The sequence below is a fragment of the Carassius gibelio genome, chromosome B5, assembly GCF_023724105.1.
Source record: "Carassius gibelio isolate Cgi1373 ecotype wild population from Czech Republic chromosome B5, carGib1.2-hapl.c, whole genome shotgun sequence".
NCBI classification, from domain to species: Eukaryota; Metazoa; Chordata; class Actinopteri; order Cypriniformes; family Cyprinidae; genus Carassius; species Carassius gibelio.
The window spans coordinates 1,670,817-1,683,047 of record NC_068400.1 but is presented as its reverse complement, the minus strand read 5'-3'; the positions used below and the strand labels follow the sequence as shown (position 1 = coordinate 1,683,047).

The 12,231-nt window shown below is 48.4% G+C and overlaps 1 long non-coding RNA gene across 10 annotated transcripts in view; it reads right to left on the bottom strand.

The window, feature by feature from the left end:
• Positions 1-4,736: 4,736 nt before the first annotated feature.
• LOC127958090 (uncharacterized) overlaps positions 4,737-12,231 on the bottom strand; it is a 90,127-nt gene continuing 82,632 nt past the window's right edge. For 3 of the 10 annotated variants that reach the window (XR_008153961.1, XR_008153960.1, XR_008153965.1), the window contains 2 exons: positions 9,170-9,263; positions 4,737-5,037 (listed from right to left, as the gene is read on the bottom strand). This is a non-coding gene — a long non-coding RNA (uncharacterized LOC127958090). The remainder of the gene's footprint in view (positions 5,038-9,169; positions 9,264-12,231) is intronic. The other 7 variants (XR_008153967.1, XR_008153958.1, XR_008153963.1 and 4 more) reach the window with 5 other exon arrangements.

Sequence of the window (12,231 nt, the reverse complement as noted above, 5' to 3'; positions counted from 1 at the left end):
CCCCTGGGGCGCAAGAGCCCCCCAAAGTTGCCCCATACTAAGCCAATGGGGAGGGATCGCCCATGAAACAATGTGTTTTTCATACTGTGGGAAATTACATAGGGATTTTGCATTGAACATAACTATGGATCACAGTGTCATAGAGACAAGGGGGTGGGCTCATTTGAATCAGGCAACCAATCAGACTCTCAGGATCATTATGAATCTATCAAGCCACGCCCTAGCAACCATATAGAGCGCCATAGCAACAAGCCCCATAGACTTCCATTGAAAAAGATCAAATGAATAACTTTGGATAGAAGTGTCATAGAAACATGAGGGTGGGCTCGTTTGACTCGGGCAGCAAACGGCCAATCATGTATCTCCTTCAAGACAACCTAGCCACGCCCTAGCAACCATTAAGAGCTACCTAGCAACAAAAATCCAAAGATAGATATCTTAACATCTGAAAGACATAGAAGCATGGGGGTTGGTTTATATTAGCAAGCAACCATTGGAGTATCATCATTGGCAGCTGCCAGGCCACTCCCTAGCAACCAAACACAGTACCCTAGCAACCGTTTTGCAAGATCTATATCTATGCATCAGAACATCGTAGAGGCATGGGGATTGGTTTATATTAGCAAGCAGACTTTGGATTATCATCATTGGCAGCTGTTAGGCCACTCCATAGCAACCAAACACAGCACCCTAGCAACCATTTTGCATTATCTATATTTCTGCATCAGAACATTGTACAGACATGGGGGTTGGTTTATATTGGCGAGCAGCCTTTGGAGTATCACCATTGGCAGCTGTCAAGCCACTCCATAGCAACCAAACGGAGTACCCTAGCAACCGTTTTGCACGACCTATATCTCTGCATCAGAACATCGCACAGACATGGCGGTTGGATTTTTTGACTCATGCTAGCACACTGGACTTCCAACATGCTAGTCATGCTAGCAGTGATTAGCTACATGCTAATAGTGATTAGCTAAGTGCTCAAATGGGCTAAGAACTCTATAATAACTACATAGTGACCATCTGTGACAACTACCAACCACCTAGTAACATCATAGCAACCACCCAGGAGACCATAGCAACTGCCTAGCAACCAGCCAAAACACCCTAGCAACCGCCTAGCAACACCTTAGCAACCACCCCAAGTACCATAGCAACTGCCTAGCAACCACCCAGGCTACCATAGCAACCGCCCTAGCAACCACCCCGGGTACCCTAGCAACCACATAGCAACACCCTAGCAACCGCCCCGATTACCCTAGCAACCACCCTGGGTACCTTAGCAACGGCCCTAGCAACCATCATGGGGACCCTAGCAACCGCCCTAGCAACCACCCCGGATACCCTAGCAACCACATAGCAACACCCTAGCAACCGCCCCGATTACCCTAGCAACCACCCTGAGTGCCCTAGCAACGGCCCTAGCAACCATCATGGGGACCCTAGCAACCGCCCTAGCAACCACCCCGGGTACCCTAGCAACCACATAGCAACACCCTAGCAACCGCCCCGATTACCCTAGCAACCACCCTGACTACCCTAGCAACGGCCCTAGCAACCATCATGGGGACCCTAGCAACCGCCCTAGCAACCACCCCGGGTACCCTAGCAACCAAATAGCAACACCCTAGCAACCACCCCGATTACCCTAGCAACCACCCTGGGTACCCTAGCAACGGCCCTAGCAACCATCATAGGGACCCTAGCAACCACCCCGGGTACACTACCAACCACACCATAGCAACAGAGGGGCGAGTTTTGCCACTGCAAGCACCACTCACATTTTCTTCAGGAAATGTACCTTCTAGTGTTACTATTACTATTCGCCTTGACAAAACTTTGGCACGCTACTCCTCCCGCATTTTTTGTCACAGACCCATGAATGAGGTGTCAAATCGTGCGGGATATTGAGGAGAGGTGTGCTATGACTTTTCTAAGCAATCGGACTTACGATAATCGTACAGCGGGCGAAGAAAATGTGTGAAAATATCCCATTGACTTAACATTGGAAAAACTATCTGACATCATATCTTTGGATCAGAAAGTCATAGAGGCTTGGGAGAGGGCTCTTTTGACTCGGCCTATCAAGCAGTCCATAAGTAGTGACATAACAACTTCATATCCATGCCCTAGCAACCAATTTTAGCACCCTAGCAACTGTTTAACTACATTTAAAAGCTCTATCTCAGCCAAATAACTATATAGAAATACTGGCTTGGGCTTTTTGCATTCAGGCTGGTAAATAAACTTTAAATATCACCCCATAAACTATATAGTCACACCATAGCAACCATATAGAGCACCCTAGCAACCATGTAGCAATATAAATCCTTCTATCTCTGCTTCAAAACATCACACAGGCATCATGGGTGGCTACAGGGCGCCGAGTTTTGCCACTGCAAGCATGCCGGAGGCAATGCATCACTATTATTATCTCACATACTTATTATTATTATTCTTACTTCTTCCGTACGATTTTCGGCGCGTAACTAGTCCCGCAGTTTTCATCACAGACCAACGAAACAGGCGTCAAATCGTGCGGCCTATACGGGAATGGTGTGCTATGACTTTTATAAGCGATCGGGCGTACGATGTTCGTACACCGGGCGAAAAATCCCATAGACAATGCATTGCGGCCAAGTTTGACGGATCGTAGCTCCGAGAGAGAATTTCACAGAAACACGTGAATCACCACATCTGGAGAGGCTATCAGCCTGTGCCAGAACACACCCCGCATTGGGGTATAAGTTGTACCCCTGGGGGGCTAGAGCCCCCCAAATTTGCCCCTAATACAAAGTATAGGGAGGGCTACTATGGGAAATTACATAGGGATTTTGCATTGAACATAACTCTGGATTACAGTGTCATAGAGACAAGGGGGTGGGCTCATATTAATCAGGCAACCAATCAGTCTCTCAGGATCACTATGAAGTTATCAAGCCACGCCCTAGCAACCATATAGAGCGCCATAGCAACAAGCCCCATAGACTTCCATTGAAAAAGATAAAATGAATAACATTGGATAGAAGTGTCATAGAAACATGAGGGTGGGCTCGTTTGACTCGGGCAGCAAACTGCCAATCATGTATCTCCTTGAAAACAACCTAGTCACGCCCTAGCAACCATTAAGAGCTACCTAGCAACCCAAAGTATAGAGAGATATCTTAACATCTGAAAGACATAGAAGCATGGGGGTTGGTTTATATTAGCAAGCAACCAATGGAGTATCACCATTGGCAGCTGCCAGGCCACTCCCTAGCAACCAAACACAGTACCCTAGCAACCGTTTTGCAAGATCTATATCTCTGCATCAGAACATCGTAGAGGCATGGGGGTTGGTTTATATTAGCAAGCAACCATTGGAGTATCAACATAGGCAGCTGCCAAGCCACTCCATAGCAACCAAATGGAGTACCCTAGCAACCGTTTTGCACGACCTATATCTCTGCATCAGAACATCGTACAGACATGGCGGTTGGATTTTTTGACTCATGCTAGCACACTGGACTTCCAACATGCTAGTCATGCTAGCAGTGATTAGCTACATGCTAATAGTGATTAGCTAAGTGCTCAAATGGGCTAAGAACTCTATAATAACTACATAGTGACCATCTGTGACAACTACCAACCACCTAGTAACATCATAGCAACCACCCAGGAGACCATAGCAACTGCCTAGCAACCAGCCGAAACACCCTAGCAACCGCCCCAATTACCCTAGCAACCACCCTGGGTACCTTAGCAACGGCCCTAGCAACCATCATGGGGACCCTAGCAACCGCCCTAGCAACCACCCCGGGTACCCTAGCAACCACATAGCAACACCCTAGCAACCACCCCAATTACCCTAGCAACCACCCTGGGTACCTTAGCAACGGCCCTAGCAACCATCATGGGGACCCTAGCAACCACCCCGGGTACCCTAGCAACCGCATAGCAACACCCTAGCAACTGCCCCGATTACCCTAGCAACCACCCTGAGTACCCTAGAAACGGCCCTAGCAACCATCATGGGGACCCTAGCAACCACCCCTGGTACCCTAGCAACCACATAGCAACACCCTAGCAACCACCCCGATTACCCTAGCAACCACCCTGGGTACCCTAGCAACGGCCCTAGCAACCATCATAGGGACCCTAGCAACCGCCCTAGCAACCACCCCTGGTACCCTAGCAACCACACCCTAGCAACAGAGGGGCGAGTTTTGCCACTGCAAGCACCACTCACATTTTCTTCAGGAAATGTACCTTCTAGTTAGTGGTGCTTGCCGGAGGCAAAGCATCACTATTATTATCTCACATACTTATTATTCTTCTTATTATTATTCTTCCGTACAAATTTCGGCGCGTAACTAGTCCCGCAGTTTTCGTCACAGACCAACGAAACAGGCGTCAAATCGTGCGGCCTAGTCGGGAATGGTGTGCTATGACTTTTATAAGCGATCGGGCGTACGATGTTCGTACACCGGGCGAAAAAACGGGCGAAAAATCGCATAGACAATGCATTGCGGCCAACTTTGACGGATCGTAGCTCCGAGAGAGAATTTCGCAGAAACACGTGAATCTCCACATTTGGAGAGGCTATGAGGCTGTGCGAGATCATACCCCGCAATGGGGTAAAAGTTGTACCCCTGGGGCGCAAGAGCCCCCCAAAGTTGTCCCATTCTATGCCAATGGTGAGGGATCACCAATGAAACAATGTGTTTTTCCTACTGTGGGAAATTACATAGGGATTTTTCCTTGAACATAACTCTGGATCACATAGTCATAGAGACAAGGGGGTGGGCTCATTTTAATCAGGCCACCAATCAGACTCTCAGGATCATTATGAAGCTATCAAGCCACGCCCTAGCAACCATATAGAGCACCATAGCAACAAGCTCCATAGACTTCCATTGAAAAATATAAAATGAATAACTTTGGATAGAAGTGTCATAGAAACATGAGGGTTGGCTCGTTTGACTCGGGGCAGCAAATGGCCAATCACGAATCACCTTCAACACTTCATAGCCACGCCCTAGCAACCATTTGGAGCTCCCTAGCGACCCAAAGCATAGAGAGATATCTTCAAATCTGAACATCATAAAGGCATGGGGGTTGGTTTATATCATTCATACTAGCAAGCAGACTTTGGAGTAACATCATTGGCAGCTGCCAGGCCACTCCATAGCAACCAAACGGAGTACCCTAGCAACCGTTTTGCACGACCTATATCTCTGCATCAGAACATCGTACAGACATGGCGGTTGGATTTTTTGACTCATGCTAGCACACTGAACTTCCAACATGCTAGTCATGCTAGCAGTGATTAGCTACATGCTAATAGTGATTAGCTAAGTGCTCAAATGGGCTAAGAACTCTATAATAACTACATAGTGACCATCTGTGACAACTACCAACCACCTAGTAACATCATAGCAACCACCCAGGAGACCATAGCAACTGCCTAGCAACCAGCCAAAACACCCTAGCAACCGCCTAGCAACACCTTAACAACCACCCCAAGTACCGTAGCAACTGCCTAGCAACCACCCAGGTTACCATAGCAACCGCCCTAGCAACCACCCCGGGTACCCTAGCAACCACATAGCAACACCCTAGCAACCGCCCCAATTACCCTAGCAACCACCCTGGGTACCTTAGCAACGGCCCTAGCAACCATCATGGGGACCCTAGCAACCACCCTAGCAACCACCCCGGGTACCCTAGCAACCACATAGCAACACCCTAGCAACCGCCCCAATTACCCTAGCAACCACCCTGGGTACCTTAGCAACGGCCCTAGCAACCATCATGGGGACCCTAGCAACCACCCTAGCAACCACCCCGGGTACCCTAGCAACCACATAGCAACACCCTAGCAACCACCCCGATTATCCTAGCAACCACCCTGGGTACCTTAGCAACGGCCCTAGCAACCATCATGGGGACCCTAGCAACCACCCTAGCAACCACCCCGGGTACCCTAGCAACCACATAGCAACACCCTAGCAACCACCCCGATTATCCTAGCAACCACCCTGAGTACCCTAGCAATGGCCCTAGCAACCATCATGGGGACCCTAGCAACCGCCCTAGCAACCACCCCGGGTACCCTAGCAACCACATAGCAACACCCTAGCAACCACCCCGATTACCCTAGCAACCACCCTGAGTAACCTAGTAACCGCCCTAGCAACCATCCTTGGTACCCTAGCAACCGCCCTAGCAACCACCCCATGTACCCTAGCAACCTCATTGCAACACCCTAGCAACAGAGGGGCGAGTTTTGCCACTGCAAGCACCACTCACATTTTCTTCAGGAAATGTACCTTCTAGTTAGTGGTGCTTGCCGGAGGCAAGGCACTACTATTATTATCTCACATACTTATTAGTGGTGCTTGCCGGAGGCAAGGCACTACTATTATTATCTCACATACTTATTATTCTTCTTCTTATTATTCTTCCGTACAAATTTCGGCGCGTAACTAGTCCCGCAGTTTTCGTCACAGACCAACGAAACAGGCGTCAAATCTTGCGGCCTAGTCGGGAATGGTGTGCTATGACTTTTATAAGCGATCGGGCGTACGATGTTCGTACACCGGGCGAAAAAACGGGCGAAAAATCGCATAGACAATGCATTGCGGCCAACTTTGACGGATCGTAGCTCCGAGAGAGAATTTCGCTGAAACATGTGAATCACCACATTTGGAGAGGCTATCAGGCTGTGCGCGATCATACCCCGCAATGGGGTATAAGTTGTACCCCTGGGGCGCAAGAGCCCCCCAAAGTTGCCCCATGCTAAGCCAATGGTGAGGGATCGCCCATGAAACAATGTATTTTTCCTACTGTGGGAAATTACATAGGGATTTTGCATTGAACATAACTATAGATCACATAGTCATAGAGACAAGGGGGTGGGCTCATTTGAATCAGGCAACCAATCAGACTCTCAGGATCATTATGAAGCTATCAAGCCACGCCCTAGCAACCATATAGAGCACCATAGCAACAAGCCCCATAGACTTCCATTGAAAAATATAAAATGAATAACTTTGGATAGAAGTGTCATAGAAACATGAGGGTGGGCTCGTTTGACTCGGGCAGCAAATGGCCAATCACGAATCACCTTCAACACTTCATAGCCACGCCCTAGCAACCATTTGAACCTCCCTAGCGACCAAAAGCATAGAGAGATATCTTCAAATCTGAATATCGTAAAGGCATGGGGGTTGGTTTATATTAGCAAGCAACCATTGGAGTATCATCATTGGCAGCTGCCAGGCCACTCCCTAGCAACCAAACATAGTACCCTAGCAACCGTTTTGCAAGATCTATATCTCTGCATTAGAACCTCGTAGAGACATGGGGGTTGGTTTATATTGGCGAGCAGCCTTTGGAGTATCACCATTGGCAGCTGCCAAGCCACTCCATAGCAACCAAACGGAGTACCCTAGCAACCATTTTGCACGACCTATATCTCTGCATCAGAACATCGTACAGACATGGTGGTTGGATTTTTTGACTCATGCTAGCACACTGGACTTCCAACATGCTAGTCATGCTAGCAGTGATTAGCTACATGCTAATAGTGATTAGCTAAGTGCTCAAATGGGCTAAGAACTCTATAATAACTACATAGTGACCATCTGTGACAACTACCAACCACCTAGTAACATCATAGCAACCACCCAGGAGACCATAGCAACTGCCTAGCAACCAGCCAAAACACCCTAGCAACCGCCTAGCAACACCTTAGCAACCACCCCAAGTACCGTAGCAACTGCCTAGCAACCACCCAGGTTACCATAGCAACCGCCCTAGCAACCACCCCGGGTACCCTAGCAACCACATAGCAGCACCCTAGCAACCACCCCGATTACCCTAGCAACCACCCTGGATACCCTAGCAACGGCCCTAGCAACCATCATGGGGACCCTAGCAACCGCCCTAGCAACCACCCCGGGTACCCTAGCAACCACATAGCAACACCCTAGCAACCGCCCCGATTACCCTAGCAACCACTCTGGGTACCCTAGCAACGGCCCTAGCAACCATCATGGGGACCCTAGCAACTGCCCTAGCAACCACCCCGGGTACCCTAGCAACCACATAGCAACACCCTAGCAACCCCCCCGATTATCCTAGCAACCACCCTGGATACCCTAGCAACGGCCCTAGCAACCATCATGGGGACCCTAGCAACCGCCCTAGAAACCACCCCGGGTACCCTAGCAACCAAATAGCAACACCCTAGCAACCACCCCGATTACCCTAGCAACCACCCTGGGTACCCTAGCAACGGCCCTAGCAACCATCATAGGGACCCTAGCAACCACCCCGGGTACCCTAGCAACCACACCTTAGCAACAGAGGGGCGAGTTTTGCCACTGCAAGCACCACTCACATTTTCTTCAGGAAATGTACCTTCTAGTTAGTGGTGCTTGCCGGAGGCAAAGCACTACTACTATTATCTCACATACTTATTATTCTTATAATTATTATAGATCCGTACAAATTTCGGCGCGTAACTAGTCCCGCAGTTTTCGTCACAGACCAACAAAACAGGCGTCAAATCGTGCGCCCTAATCGGGAATGGTGTGCTATGACTTTTATAAGGGATCGGGCGTACGATGTTCGCACACCGGGCGAAAAAACGGGCGAAAAATCCCATAGACAATGCATTGGGGCCAACTTTGACGGATCGTAGCTCCGAGAGAGAATTTCACAGAAACACGTGAATCACCACATTTGGAGAGGCTATCAGCCTGTGCGAGAACATACCCCGCATTGGGGTATAAGTTGTACCCCTGGGGCGCAACAGCCCCCCAAATTTGCCCCTAATACAAAGTATAGGGAGGGCTACTATAGGAAATTACATAGGGATTTTGCATTGAACATAACTCTGGATTACAGTGTCATAGAGATAAGGGGGTGGGCTCATATTAATCAGGCAACCAATCAGTCTCTCAGGATCACTATGAAGTTATCAAGCCACGCCCTAGCAACCATATAGAGCACCATAGCAACAAGTTCCATAGACTTCCATTGAAAAAGATAAAATGAATAACTTTGGATAGAAGTATCATAGAAACATGAGGGTGGGCTCGTTTGACTCGGGGCACCAAATGGCCAATCACGAATCACCTTCAACACTTCATAGCCACGCCCTAGCAACCATTTGGACCTCCCTAGCGACCAAAAGCATAGAGAGATATCTTCAAATCTGAATATCATAAAGGCATGGGGGTTGGTTTATATCATTCATACTAGCAAGCAGACTTCGGAGTATCATCATTGGCAGTTGCCAGGCCACTCCCTAGCAACCAAACACAGTACCCTAGCAACCGTTTTGCAAGATCTATATCTCTGCATCAGAACATCGTAGAGGCATGGGGGTTGGTTTATATTGGCGAGCAGCCTTTGGAGTATCACCATTGGCAGGTGCCAAGCCACTCCATAGCAACCAAACGGAGTACCCTAGCAACCGTTTTGCACGACCTATGTCTCTGCATCAGAACATCGTACAGACATGGCGGTTGGATTTTTTGACTCATGCTAGCACACTGGACTTCCAACATGCTAGTCATGCTAGCAGTGATTAGCTACATGCTAATAGTGATTAGCTAAGTGCTCAAATGGGCTAAGAACTCTATAATAACTACATAGTGACCATCTGTGACAACTACCAACCACCTAGTAACATCATAGCAACCACCCAGGAGACCATAGCAACTGCCTAGCAACCACCCCGGGTACCCTAGCAACCACATAGCAACACCCTAGCAACCGCCCCGATTACCCTAGCAACCACCCTGGGTACCTTAGCAACGGCCCTAGCAACCATCATGGGGACCCTAGCAACCGCCCTAGCAACCACCCCGGATACCCTAGCAACCACATAGCAACACCCTAGCAACCGCCCCGATTACCCTAGCAACCACCCTGAGTGCCCTAGCAACGGCCCTAGCAACCATCATGGGGACCCTAGCAACCGCCCTAGCAACCACCCCGGGTACCCTAGCAACCACATAGCAACACCCTAGCAACCGCCCCGATTACCCTAGCAACCACCCTGACTACCCTAGCAACGGCCCTAGCAACCATCATGGGGACCCTAGCAACCGCCCTAGCAACCACCCCGGGTACCCTAGCAACCAAATAGCAACACCCTAGCAACCACCCCGATTACCCTAGCAACCACCCTGGGTACCCTAGCAACGGCCCTAGCAACCATCATAGGGACCCTAGCAACCACCCCGGGTACACTACCAACCACACCATAGCAACAGAGGGGCGAGTTTTGCCACTGCAAGCACCACTCACATTTTCTTCAGGAAATGTACCTTCTAGTGTTACTATTACTATTCGCCTTGACAAAACTTTGGCACGCTACTCCTCCCGCATTTTTTGTCACAGACCCATGAATGAGGTGTCAAATCGTGCGGGATATTGAGGAGAGGTGTGCTATGACTTTTCTAAGCAATCGGACTTACGATAATCGTACAGCGGGCGAAGAAAATGTGTGAAAATATCCCATTGACTTAACATTGGAAAAACTATCTGACATCATATCTTTGGATCAGAAAGTCATAGAGGCTTGGGAGAGGGCTCTTTTGACTCGGCCTATCAAGCAGTCCATAAGTAGTGACATAACAACTTCATATCCATGCCCTAGCAACCAATTTTAGCACCCTAGCAACTGTTTAACTACATTTAAAAGCTCTATCTCAGCCAAATAACTATATAGAAATACTGGCTTGGGCTTTTTGCATTCAGGCTGGTAAATAAACTTTAAATATCACCCCATAAACTATATAGTCACACCATAGCAACCATATAGAGCACCCTAGCAACCATGTAGCAATATAAATCCTTCTATCTCTGCTTCAAAACATCACACAGGCATCATGGGTGGCTACAGGGCGCCGAGTTTTGCCACTGCAAGCATGCCGGAGGCAATGCATCACTATTATTATCTCACATACTTATTATTATTATTCTTACTTCTTCCGTACGATTTTCGGCGCGTAACTAGTCCCGCAGTTTTCATCACAGACCAACGAAACAGGCGTCAAATCGTGCGGCCTATACGGGAATGGTGTGCTATGACTTTTATAAGCGATCGGGCGTACGATGTTCGTACACCGGGCGAAAAATCCCATAGACAATGCATTGCGGCCAAGTTTGACGGATCGTAGCTCCGAGAGAGAATTTCACAGAAACACGTGAATCACCACATCTGGAGAGGCTATCAGCCTGTGCCAGAACACACCCCGCATTGGGGTATAAGTTGTACCCCTGGGGGGCTAGAGCCCCCCAAATTTGCCCCTAATACAAAGTATAGGGAGGGCTACTATGGGAAATTACATAGGGATTTTGCATTGAACATAACTCTGGATTACAGTGTCATAGAGACAAGGGGGTGGGCTCATATTAATCAGGCAACCAATCAGTCTCTCAGGATCACTATGAAGTTATCAAGCCACGCCCTAGCAACCATATAGAGCGCCATAGCAACAAGCCCCATAGACTTCCATTGAAAAAGATAAAATGAATAACATTGGATAGAAGTGTCATAGAAACATGAGGGTGGGCTCGTTTGACTCGGGCAGCAAACTGCCAATCATGTATCTCCTTGAAAACAACCTAGTCACGCCCTAGCAACCATTAAGAGCTACCTAGCAACCCAAAGTATAGAGAGATATCTTAACATCTGAAAGACATAGAAGCATGGGGGTTGGTTTATATTAGCAAGCAACCAATGGAGTATCACCATTGGCAGCTGCCAGGCCACTCCCTAGCAACCAAACACAGTACCCTAGCAACCGTTTTGCAAGATCTATATCTCTGCATCAGAACATCGTAGAGGCATGGGGGTTGGTTTATATTAGCAAGCAACCATTGGAGTATCAACATAGGCAGCTGCCAAGCCACTCCATAGCAACCAAATGGAGTACCCTAGCAACCGTTTTGCACGACCTATATCTCTGCATCAGAACATCGTACAGACATGGCGGTTGGATTTTTTGACTCATGCTAGCACACTGGACTTCCAACATGCTAGTCATGCTAGCAGTGATTAGCTACATGCTAATAGTGATTAGCTAAGTGCTCAAATGGGCTAAGAACTCTATAATAACTACATAGTGACCATCTGTGACAACTACCAACCACCTAGTAACATCATAGCAACCACCCAGGAGACCATAGCAACTGCCTAGCAACCAGCCGAAACACCCTAGCAAC